Genomic DNA, 13091 nt, shown 5'->3' with positions numbered 1-13091 from the left:
CATTTTATTTCTCCATATTTGTCATGCCCCCAACTCGATTCCCCATTTCACTCTCCCCCAGATCACGATGAACCCGATCAATCTTGCTAATGTACGCGTCTTAACATGGATGTTTACAATTCTGGAATCAAAGAGAATGGTGGGGAATATTTACACTAGGAACATCCATACTACGTACTCCAAAATGTGGTTAATAAGTGTCTGGCTCTGCCTTGGAAAAGGAAACTTGTGAAGCCTCATGTAGCAACAGGTTAGCATTGGAACTCTCAAATCTTTTGACTCGTCTTCAGATCTGCAAGCTGACTTCAAGTACTAGTTGGTATTGCCCTCTACACATGTGGAACCCTTCCAGAATGGGGTGGGAAGAGGTGGAGACTTGGTGCATGAAATATGAAGTGGTATCTCTCCAATATAGACAATTATTATATCTTCTTTTGGCTTTTGCGGGGATGTGACATTGGTAGGAACATGGTTTATGGCATTGTCTTCCTTGAGCATCAGGTCGGCCGTATCACTCGGGGGGAACTCACATGGAAGAAATGATTTGAGAAGGTGTGACTTTTCTCCGACCAGGTCGGCATCTTCACTGGAAAGGTCTTCCTTTCCTCCAATATATGCAACAATTGAACTCACTGTCTTGGTAAGAAAATCAATTGTAACTACCGAAACCTTGTGGATCTCATCCCGTTTCTTGGACACCATAGACCAACTTTCTATAGGTCACATAGACATCCAAATAAGCTGTAGAAGTGAGATGGAGAAAAGAGGTCTTAACAAAAAAAAGGAAAATGAATATGATTTATGTATGGATCCCGGTAAAATATCGGTACTCTATTCCATAAGATAAGAGTCGAATAGAAAATTAAGATGAGGATGGTATCATCATAAAGGTAGAGTTATATCCTAAACTCTACTAATCTGCATAACATATGCGTGTCTTCTTTATCGAATCGGAAGTAGTGAAAAAAATTCCTATACACCTCCCCTACCTCTTTAATGAGAGAAAGTGTACGACATGGGGCTCCTCCATACTCACAAGCGGGAACATCAAGAAATCACGCGGGAGATGAGTTGTTGTAAGCCCACAATTCATAACATGTTATGCACGCATCGCTGCGCCAGTCCATTTCACCGCTCTCTGTTGTTCTCAAAGCATGGGAGGTGATGTGAAAACTAGAACGCAGCCGAAGTGGGCCATAAAGTCTACAATCACTGCGAGTAACATCGATGAATTTGAGAACATCGCCCCCACTAGTGACAGAAACGGTGCGGTTATCAATGAATGCTTGGCATTCAGATGAACTGTAAGGACGATTAGTGATAGGTAACCGGAGGTAAGGGATCTTAGGCCTTTCTTCGAGCGCGTCATAGAATAGAATACCTCCTCGGTGGTAACTAACCCAGCAAATGCAATTCTTGAACGAGATCACGTCATCAGTTGACCAATGGTAGTGGTCCATGAATTCAATCATACCCCTCATGTTGGATCGGTAACCTTTTAACCTCCCACGTGCCGTCATCACCGTCAGCGGCAGATACACGAGAACGGAGCACGCACGCACACTTCAGCTTCCATCATGCGGCTGCTGCCCGGAATTTGACTAACCGTAGAAAGTTTTGCCACGGCAAACTCTTCTTCTCCACTATTGCGGCCAGGGGATCGGATGAGTCCTACGGGGTCAGGGAAAAACACTCGCTGCATCACAATTAATTTCCTCCTCCCCTTCCTCGTAAGGAGGCAAGACCAATGGCTTGGTGCAGACAGGCAGCCGTTTCAGCTGCAGGCGAGGCCCCGCGGGGCCAGAAAAGGATGCTCTCAAGATGAAGTGATCCTGCGTGTGGAGGAGATAAGGGTGCGTGTCGGTCTTTTCGATGGATGCGAGCCTGAAGAGGATGAGGCCGCGGGCGGCCACGAGGTCGGTCCCCTTGCCGTCCTCCGGCGTGGTGCCGCCGGGCCAGCGCACGTAGAGGCGGGATATGGCCGGGGGGTCAGCGGGGATGAAGGCGACGTCGAAGCTCTTGCCGCCGGAGGTGCACGAGGATGACCTCAGAGCGTCGACGTCGTCGCCGTCCCTGCGGAAGACGAAGCGGTCTAGCATCACCCACACTGGGGCGGATCGAGCCATGGCCATGGGTCTGAGGATCGAGATGGGGGCTGCTTCCCTGATCTGCCTCTGTTGCGGCTGTTTTTTATACGGGAGAAGTATGTCAATCGATCGGAACAGAGGCCGACTCGATTTCAATCGAGTTTTTGCACTGTTGCGTCGACGCAGAAAAACTCGTTGCGCCCCTGGGCCCAAATTAATTAACGGGCCGACCGATTTTTGGAGGGAGCGGGCGCTGGTGCACAACCCGCAGCTTCATAAGCCGCAAGCACCCCGCGCACACACACCTGCCCTCCTAACAAGCTCGTCTTTTGCTAATTTTTTTTAAATAATACGATCTTTTTAATCGTTTTTAAAAATAATACGTATTTTTTAAAAATTTCAGGAATAATAAGGCCTCGGCCTGGCCCAGGCCGAATGGAGGAGGGCACTTTCGGTGCCGGCCGAGTGGCGCCTCAGTCGGCCCAGCCCAGGCCGACTGGCCTTTCGGCTTAACCGTGGCCGACTGGAGCCGACAGGGCGCGGGCCCTCTTACTTTTCCTTTTTCTTTATTCCTTCTCTCCTTCCCTTCTTCCTCCCCTGCCCGAGCAGCCCAGCGCCCAGCTCCTGCTTGCCCGTTCCCTTCTGCTATTCTTCTCCTCTTCTTCTTCTTAAAAAATGCCCCCAATTTCTATCCAAAATTAGTGAGTTTTGTTCCCGTTTAACCCACAAAACTGCATCCCCTTGCTATTTAGCACCCAATGACACCTTGATCTACTGTTTTCGTAGAACATGTAGAGCTAATTTTGTGTTGCTAAGTTGGGGCAATGGTGGTGGTTTGGAGGAGTTTGGAGGTGGTGGTGGTACTAATCCGGTGACTGTGAGGCTGATCGAGGTTGGCGTTCACACGCTTCAAGGATAAATCTCAATCTCTCACATATTTATCCTAGCTTTATCTTATAATGCATATGTTTATGAGGATACGTGTGTATGTATATATAGAAGTATGTTTTAGCGTTTGGTAGTGCTCATTATTTTGGACAACGGTTAATGTCGTACTGCTTAGTATTTGATGCGTCTAAATATTATGGCCGGTAGTAATATGTTTTGATAGGCTAGATTTTGTTTGATGCCGTACTGTTTAGTATTTGACGCGTATTAATATTTTAAATCTGGCGTACTGCTTACTATTTGACGCGTCTAAATAGTATGGCCGGTAGTAATATGTTTTGATAGGGTGATTTTATTTATGCTGTACTGTTTAGTATTTGACGCTAATCCGTCGTATTGTTTATTATTTGACGCGTATTAATATTTCTAATATGCCGTACTGCTTAGTATTTGACGCGTCTTAATATTTTTTATATGCCATACTGCTTAGTATTTGACACGTCTTAATATTTTTTATATGTCGTACTCCTTACTATTTGACGCGTCTAAACATTTTTTTAGGCATCAGAGATGTCCGGTGTAGTGAAGTTTGTTTTTTACTACGGTTCCGGTACTGTCTTAACAACTGAGCACGGAGCACGACCCCTCAAACATGGAAATTTAGTCAGTTGCAGGAATGGTTGGTAGGATATTTAGCGCTCAATCCTGAAACATACACCGTCCGTGTGCAAACATTATGGACAAAGTCAAGTTCAAATATTTTCTGGGTTTTGAGGCCGATAGACCGGACATCAAGTGGGTGCGCTGGTTAGAAAGTTGCGAGAAAAGAGGAACTACACATGTCGCCTTAATCCAGGTTGTCGCTCATGAGACCAATCCAGCTGAAGGCGAGGATGAATCAAGTTATGACTTGTCCAATGCAAACTCTGTGTCGAATGCTGGAGGTGGTGGTTATGAATCAGGCCAAAGCTCCGGGGCAGTAGGAGAGGATGAGTACACTGGCGAGGCAGATGCGGACGAAGAAGATGGTCACTTGCAGAACCAGATGGAGGATGAAGATACAGATGGTCGTAGTTCTTATGACGATGAGTCTGATGAGTCGGACGAAGAGGAGGTGCCGATTCCTGCATCATGGAATCAGGACTTCTCTTAAGCTATGACCGTGAACGATGGGCACGACTCTACATGGCAATATCATCAGAACAACATTGCGAAGGGTGCCAGATTTCCTGACAAGAAACATCCGCAGGATGCAATAATTGCTTGGGCAATGTCCATGCAAAGGGTTTTCAAAACAACAGTCTCTTCGCAAAAATATCTGACAATGGAGTGCGAACAAATAGTTGTCCCGGGAGGTGCATGGCTATGTTCCTAAGTATGACACAGATTGGGTTGTGAGTGACTTGGTGTTGCACACATGTGTCATTCCCAGTATCCCTCAAGACCATCGTAACCTCTCGTCGACGCTTCTTGCTCGGTTGCTTTACACGGAGATAGTGGAGAGCAAGCAATGGAAGTGAAGGCCATCATGCATATGGTCAGGGTAAGGTTTAAGTACAACATTTCGTATGGCAAGGCTTGGAGGGCTAAGCAGAGGGCTCTTGAGGAAAGATTTGGTTCGCTTTTCGACTCGTACGACTCTGTTGTTCGCCTCCTCCATACACTGCAAGCCTGTAATCCAGGCACTTATGTCGACATCCAACACTTCCTGCACCCAGAGTATCCAACTATGAGGGTGTTGCATCGGCTGTTCTTCACTTTCGGTGTATGCGTCCAAGCTTTCAATCATTGTCGACCGGTGATATGCGTAGATGGCACTTTTCTGACTGGCAAATACAGGGGGGCAGATCTTGACCGCCATTGGTCAAGACAGCAACAATCAAATCGTTCCGCTCGCATTTACTTTCGTGGAGGATGAGAACACTGAAAGTTGGTTATGCTTTTTCAGGCAGCTCAAGAGAGTAGTTGTGCATGATAAGCCGAATGTGTGCATCCTTCATGACAGACATGCAGGCATACTCTGTGCGATAAGGACACTGACAAACCCTGGGCCTGATGAACAAACTCCATGGCAGGACATGCATAGTCGTTGGTGCATGCGACATTTGGGGGCCAACTTCTTCTCGCAGTTCAGGAACAAGTCACTTATGAATGTATTCAAGAATCTGCAAACAGAACCAACAATGGAAGTACACTAGGATACGTGGTTATCTTGATGAGTTCATGAAGAAACATGTTAGGGAAAGGAGAGAGGCACGAGCCGCATCGGTAGCAGCACATGTAGCAGTAGTGGCTGCACAGACAGTAGTTGGAACAGGACCAGCTGAGGAAGAACCTGTTGAGCTTTGTGACTTGCCAGAGTTTGACCCACCCGGCACTAGGATAAGGGTTGGGAGGAAGATTAAAAACTTTCAGCAGTGGATAGAGCACGAGCCTCTGGAGCGGTGGTCTTTGCTGCACGACACACATGGTGCTACGTACGGCGTCATGACTACTAACCTGGCAGAAACATACAACTTTGTCCAAGGGGAAATAGGGCTTTATCACTTACAGCCATCGTCGAGGGTATTTTCCATGGCACGGTGAAGTATTTCAGAGATAGACACCAGAGAGCTGAAATGCATATCATGAACAACCCAAATATATGGTACTGTGAAAAGATTATGAAGTACATGGATGAGAAGATGGAAAAAGCTAGGTCTCATACTGTCGTCGCCATCGGTAATCAAGAACACAGGTTTGAGGTGCGCTTGCTAACTGACAAGTTCGGTTGTGGAAATGAATTGAGGACACAGGGGGTGAAGATTGGAAATGAAGCGTGGCCAACGTGTGAGTGCACCTGCAATAAACCAAAGTTGCTTCACCTTCCTTACTCACATGTACTTGTTGCTTGCGGGCAGTTAGGGATGGACGCAATCTCATTTGTGTCTCCCTATTACCTGAAAGAGTCTGTGCTTAGCACATGGACGGGTGAGATGCTAGGGTTTCATGCAATGGGCAATTTCAACAAGGCAACCCCTGGTGAAAGGCGGTACATCCCTGACCCCGGACTACTGCGGACAGGCACAGACAGACGTCCGTCCAGGCGCATCCGAAATGATATGGATGAATCTGAAGTCGTAGGACCTTCACGACAATGTTTTCTATGCAACCATTTTGGCCATAGGGACATTTATTGTCCAACTTTCGGTACTGGCGGAACTACTGCCCGTGGAAGAGGGAGAGGAAGAAACTAGACTATAGCCTTAATATGTACTCTATGTGAAACTATGTGTTAATTTGTACTCTATATTTTAATATGTACTCTATGTGGAACTATGTTATAATTTGTACTCTATGTGAAACTATGTTTTAATTTGTACTCTATGTGGAACTAAGTTTTAATTTGTACTCTATGTGAAACTATGTGTTAATTTGTGCCATATGTTTTAGTTTGTACTCTATGTGGAACTATGTGTTAATTTGTACTCTTTGTTCAACTATGTTTTAATATGTACTCTCAGTTTAACTATGCTTAACTTTGTATTGTATGTCTAACTATGTTTATAAATGTTGCAGGTACAAAATGGAGAGAGTGTAATTGCTATCTCCGGAGATTGAGAGTAAGCATCGGGCTGCTCGATTGGTGGCGCATCCTGAGAGTGTCGAGCCCCTTGTCACGCGCACTCTAAGGACAATTGGATGATACACCTTGCCTGGATTCAGCGGTATTTATTCATTCATCCCTTGCATGTTCATTTATTTATTCATCCCTTTCATGTCCATTTTATTTATTCATCCCTTACATGTCCATTTTATTTATGCATTTTGAAGTGGGCTGGCCTTTTACCTTTCGCACGACTTGTTGAGGCAACTCGTGCGGAAATGGTAGAGGGCGAGCGACGAGGCTTCAACTCTATACGGCTACAAATTGACCACTCGCTGCTGAGCTGCTTAGTGGATAGATGGAGGCCCGAGACACACACGTTTCACTTTCGCTGGGGAGAGATGGCTCATACTCTCCAGGATGTGTCGATGCTGCTGGGACTACCATTGGTGGGTGATCCCATAGGACCGTTGCAGACACCAGCTGATTGGCAGGAGGGTATGGCACTACGTTTTCAAGGTATTCTTGCCGGAGCTAGGCCACTCACCTCAGAGGCTCACGGACCTAAGCTAGATTGGTTGCTCAATTACCAGGTTAGATCGATGTGTTTGAAGTTAATATATCTAAGAGTGTACCTCATATACTTGCATGGGTTTACTAACATTTCGTTTTTGTTGCATGCAGATTCAGAAGTTTGGGTATCCAGAGACCCAAATGACCGAGCCTCAGATCACTCGGAGCCTTGAGGCATATATAATGTGGCTTCTCGGGAAGGTGATGTTCACCGAGAACCACGTCACCACCATTAGCGCACGCTACATCCCTATTGCAGTGGAGATCGCGAATGTAACTTGTGGTGACGACATCATACAGAAGAGTTGGGGTTTGGTTGTCTTAACGGCTACGTACCGAGGTATGTGCAACGCTTGCCAGCTTGCGTCGCCCAAGTCAGCCCTGCTTGGATGTCCTTTATTGTTGCAGCTCTGGTCGTGGGAGAGGTTTTCTATCGGCCAACCAGACGTTACGGGTGATCACCCTAACCCTGAGCAGGAGTTGTTTGACTTAGAACACATCGACCTGCCTACTTTCGCGACAATTTGGACACGTAACAAGATATGTCGAATGTAAAATTTATACATTAGTTTACATAAACCATGAATGAAGCTAATTTCTTTTTTTTTACAGAGACGCTTTGCACACGATCAGGTCAGGAATTGCTACCCATCATTCAACGAGCAGTTCGACGTGTTGCACTCTGAGGCGGTTGTCTAGGAGCCGTACACACAGGACGCCATCGATCTTAGATATCCTGGCGGGATGTCCATGGTCTGCACGAGAGATTACGCTTACTAGATGACAAAATCAAAGATCATCTTCGACGTCTGCGTGGAGGAGATGGCCCAGCAGAGGGTCATGAGGCAGTTTAGGGCACTCCAGTTGGTCGTTCCTCCACCGATGGAGGATCCACTTCCACCGATCGTCCACATGTATGTGTAGTTCTACAATTTATGATTGTCGTCCAGAATTGTCCATAATTTAATTTTTCAACACACAATGCGATCTCAGGTTAACCAGGAAGAGAAGTACCAAGACCCGGACTCAGTGGCTGTAGAGGGTTCAAACGTACGTCATAGCGGGAGACTGCGACGACACGGGTTTGGCCATTGGAGGCCTTTGATCTGGATCTATTCAACGGCTATTTGCAGAGGTACATGACAGCTACCCGATTGAGCATCATTCAACACTCTCACCCCCAGGAGATAGCCGAGCCGAGTTTGCAAGATATGTACTCTAACCAGTCTACTTCAGGCTCTAGATAGCACGCGGTAAATATTTTCTCTTAACATAATGCATGTGTTTGTTACGTACTTTGCCATATATATGTAATGCTTTTTGTGCCAATTGCTGGCTCAGTTGACACAGGATTTACAGGCCGAGTTCGCTGCGTATGGACGTTCGCTTTCGACCGGTCCACTTCTACTACCACGGGAGCCGCACCAGTCCTGACTAAGACAAATGGAGGAGAAGCTACGCTCTGTTTACGCGGCTATCACGTGCACCTGCATTTCGGACGTCGTTCACCACCAGGCATCCGTACGGCCCCCGCGTCCGTCCACGCACCAGCAGTGGCCACGTCAGCAGGAACCACCGCACCTCCGACACCACCCGCGTCCACGTCTACCAAAGCAGTCGACGCCCAGGCCACCACCTCCTGAGCAGGCCGGAGGTTCATCGTGGCACCAGCCGCAGTCTTCTTTCGACTATTGGCAACAGCAGCAGCCCACTTTTCAGGCTGGAGGTTCGGCGTGGCAGCACCAACAGAGTCCCACGATGAACTTTGAGTTTCGTCCACAGACCTAGCCACAGGGTATGTATATTTCTATCTATTGTGTTCATTATCATGACTGCTACACAATTCTAATGCTAAGTACTTTCCCACATGCAGGAGCCTACGAGCATCAGTCGTCGTTGTCTGAACCCTCGTGGGGTAGTGAGCAGGATCACGCTCAAGGAGAGGACTATTTTGTCCAACATAGCTGGATGTTCAATACTCCGCCACCAGACCCCACACAGGAGGATACACAGTATCGCGAGGATGGGTCCATGATTCCTCTGCGCAACGTTGTGCCACCTCATAGGTATGGCTGGACCACGCCACAGGCACCCTCGAAACACCGTCCCAGACGCCGTGCCTGATATTTGCATGTAGGACCTATGTATGAGACTTATTTCTACCTATCTATGAGACATATTTATACCTATGTATGAGACATATTTCTACCTATGTATGAGAGAGACATGTTACTATTTTTCGCATTCTTATTCAAGTTACATTTGCAAATAAAAAACGGTAGGACTGAAATACATATGCAATAGAAAGACTAAAATTAAAACCGACAACTTAAAATAAGATAACCTAACTCTAGCCCTACGAAGATGAAGTGCTCTTGCCCTTAGACGATGATGTGCTCTTTCCCTTCGACGGTGCAATACTCTTCCCCTTGGATGATGAAGAACTCTTACCCGTTTTGCTTGGCATGAAGATATCTTCATCGGACGATGATGTACTCTTCCCCTTGGACGATGATGTTCTCTTTCCCTTCGACGGTGCAGTGCTCTTCCCCTTGGACGATGAAGAACTCTTACTCGTTTTGCTTGGCATGAAGATATCTTCATCGGATTCCTCTTCTTCAACCCATAACAATGGATGTTTTCTAGCGCATTATAGGTATGACTCACTCTTACCTTGACTGTGCTTCTTCTAACTTTCGTGCAACCTTAGCAATTCTTGCCGTATCTCTGCAGAAGTCCTCAATGGGAATCTGCACCTTCTTAATTGATGGCCCAGCTCAGTTAGTACGGTGTCACTACCAATGAGTTCGTCCCATGGAACTATCCTATTGTCTACCTTGAAATCACCGGCTAACCACAATAGCCTCTGGGACATACCTGACCAAAATCTACGATCATCTGGGAAGCCGGACGACATCTTTCCAGACGAAATGGTGAGACTACACTTCAATACCATGGATGGTCTTTTATAGTTACAGAAGATACAAATAGGCGGGAAACGGTGGCGGGAAAACAAGGCGGGAAACGGTGGGGGGGGGGGGGGAACCAGGCGGGAAAGGGTGGCGGGAAACGCTGGCGGGAAAAGGAGGCGGGAAACGGTGGTGGGACCAGGCGGGAAACGGTGGCGGGAGAATGAGTTTGAGAGCTTATAAATACCTCATCTCCGGTAGTCATCCAAGCATCCTTCCCACTAATGTTTTTTTCAATATTCCAGTGTCCCCCAATGAGTTTGCCTTGCTCCGACCAAGGCGAGAGGCCGAGGAAGATGAAAGAAGCGATGTTGCCTCCGGGGGTGGAACATCTCAGGTGTTGGTGCGGCAATCTATGCAAGGTGAAAGAGGTGACATATTTTTTTAGATAAGCTAGGCATGAAGTTTTTCATGTGTGCAAACTATGAGCATGATTCACCTGTCCCGGTTTCGCCGTACGACAAGCCTCCAGTAAGCACATATAGGTGTGCTTAAACATGTTGTGTGTGTCATATTCGATTTATTTGTAACATTAGGCTATTTTGTAGTCTGCTCCGCCCCTATGCATGTGGTATCGTTGGATTGACACGGAGATGCCAAATTGGGTGGTAGAAGAGATTAACACAAGGTCACGAAGTGCATGGTAGCGTTTCCACGCGAAGGAGCGTGTGGCAAAAGCTGCAGCTCAGGAGAAAGAGGAGCAAGAGAGAGCGCTCAAAGAGCATAGGGAGGAACAACGTCGTTACTTTGATGAAGCACTAAGGAAAAACAGGAAGAAAGCGCTTCGCATGCAAGAGGACGAACGAAGGCGCAAGGATACTCGTGAGGCAGAAAGGGAGAGGCAAAGAGAAAGGGCCGCCGTGGCAAAGGCTGCAGAGGAACGTGGCGATACGTCTGGAAAATGGCATAAGTGGACTCAGTAGTGCTTGTACTGTGTTTCAATTGTATTTGCTATCTTTAATTCTATCCAATTGCGGTATCATCGAAGTATGTTAATTTAGTCATGCCTCGGTTCCGTAACCAGCACATTATCGATGTATGTTAATTTATTCAAGTCGTCAAGTCTTTTAGTTCAAAAACCCCGCAAGGAATCGACACAAAATTGTCCAGCACATTATCGATGTATGTTAATTTATCCAAGTTGTCAAGTCTTTTAGTTCAAAAACCTGTAAGGATTCGTGACAAAAATTAGGCCTCGACCGTGTATGCATTGATCATGCAACTAACTAGGTTTGGTGAAACTGATTAGCCTAATTAGTTCCAGTCGGCCTGGCCGAAACCAACCGAGCTTCAGTCGGCCTAGGCCAGGCCGACTGCCTCTTGCGGGACCCACGCTCTGCGCGGTCTACCTCCAGTCGGCTTGGGCCAGGCCGACTGGGCCTAATCAGCTTCGGCCAAACCGACTGGACCCAATCGGCCTGGGCCAGGTTGAGGCCGTATTATTTTTAAAAAATTTGAAAAACGCGTATTATTTTTTAAAAAAAAATAAAAAAATTGTATTATTTAAAAAAAATAGCCGTCTTTTGGGGTGGCAGCTTCCTTATTTTTGGATGGTGCGGAAATCAATTCGGGTTTGATAATTTGATTGGATCGATCTCGATCGGCCGGAGGATAAAACGATTTGGAGCGGTGCGGTTTTGGTGGAATTTGGAATTAATTGTGGGTTTTGGTGCCCCAACCCCTGCTCCGCCGCCGATCGACCTTGTAAGATCCTCCCACCGCCGCCGCCTGCTCCTCCCACACATGTACGTCCCCGGCTCCTCGCTTGTCCCCGGATCTCCACATCCCCTGCTCCTCCACCTCCCGCGTCTCAGCGGCATGACGGGCCCCGTCACGGCCCGGACCCGGCGGCCGGCCACTCCCTTGGACAACGGGACGACCGGACGAGTCCGCCCCGTGCGCTACGACTTCCTCAACTCCAAGCCGTCGCCTGATGGCAACAATTAACATTGGCGTGGCGGTAGTCTCCCGCGTCGCGCAGCCACAACAAGGATGTGTCTCGGCGGTGGACCTTGTCGCCGTGTATGCTTTCTGTCCTTCCTTTTGTTTTACTCATGGATCATCGATCTGTTTTGTGTTTGCTTGTGATGTACTGTGGGGCACGGGCTGATTTGTCGTATGGTTTTTTTATTTTGGTTCATGTGAAGGTACTTCCAGTGTGAAGGGTGCGAAGACCGGTAAAACCTGAGAAAAATGATATTTTTTCCCTCTTGAGAGTTCATCATGCGTCTGAATGTTGTCAGTTTGGTGGTTATATGCCAGGAGGAAGCATCCGAATGAGCTGCCTTGCATTCACAGGTTCGCATGCTGCATTGAGCTTATCCGAGTAGTAGTATTTGCCATTAATTGCACATATGAATTAGTTTATCTTGTTTTGGGGCGTTTCCATCGTGAGAGCACCACTGGTTTATGCTTTGATCACCTTGCACATTTGAAGCAACAAAAAGAAGGCGACACGCCAGGCTAGAGTTGGATTCGTAGGATTAAATTCTATAAGAAATTTCTCAAAGAATTCATTTGTACTTCCTCCATCCCATATTAAGTGCCGTAATATTACATGTATCTAGACGTATTTAAACATATATATACATCCATATATATTTAGACAAATTTGAATCACTTAATATGAAACGAAGGGAGTACAACATTTCGTATGAATTTTTCCATCCACTCCAACCTCTTGGTAGAAATCCTTTGATTCAATCAAACAAATTTTAGGTCAAACAAAATCATATAGGATTCTGGTGGACATGACATAGTAATCCTCTATTTTTCCTATTCCCGTATTTTTCCAATCTTTTGAATCAAAGAGGGCACCATATTTCCACACCTCCGAAGTGAAAGGACAATATTTTGAGAGGTGATGGATTGAAAGGTCAATCTTTTGAGAGGTGGTGGACTGTTTCATTGCTCACTCTAGATGGCAGCCGGCTCGTTTGGGTACGGGTCGAGGCACACCATGGGCCCACCTATTATCCGTACTCATAC

Source organism: Brachypodium distachyon, chromosome 1, assembly GCF_000005505.3.
Source record: "Brachypodium distachyon strain Bd21 chromosome 1, Brachypodium_distachyon_v3.0, whole genome shotgun sequence".
NCBI classification, from domain to species: Eukaryota; Viridiplantae; Streptophyta; class Magnoliopsida; order Poales; family Poaceae; genus Brachypodium; species Brachypodium distachyon.
This window is presented reverse-complemented; position numbering follows the sequence as displayed.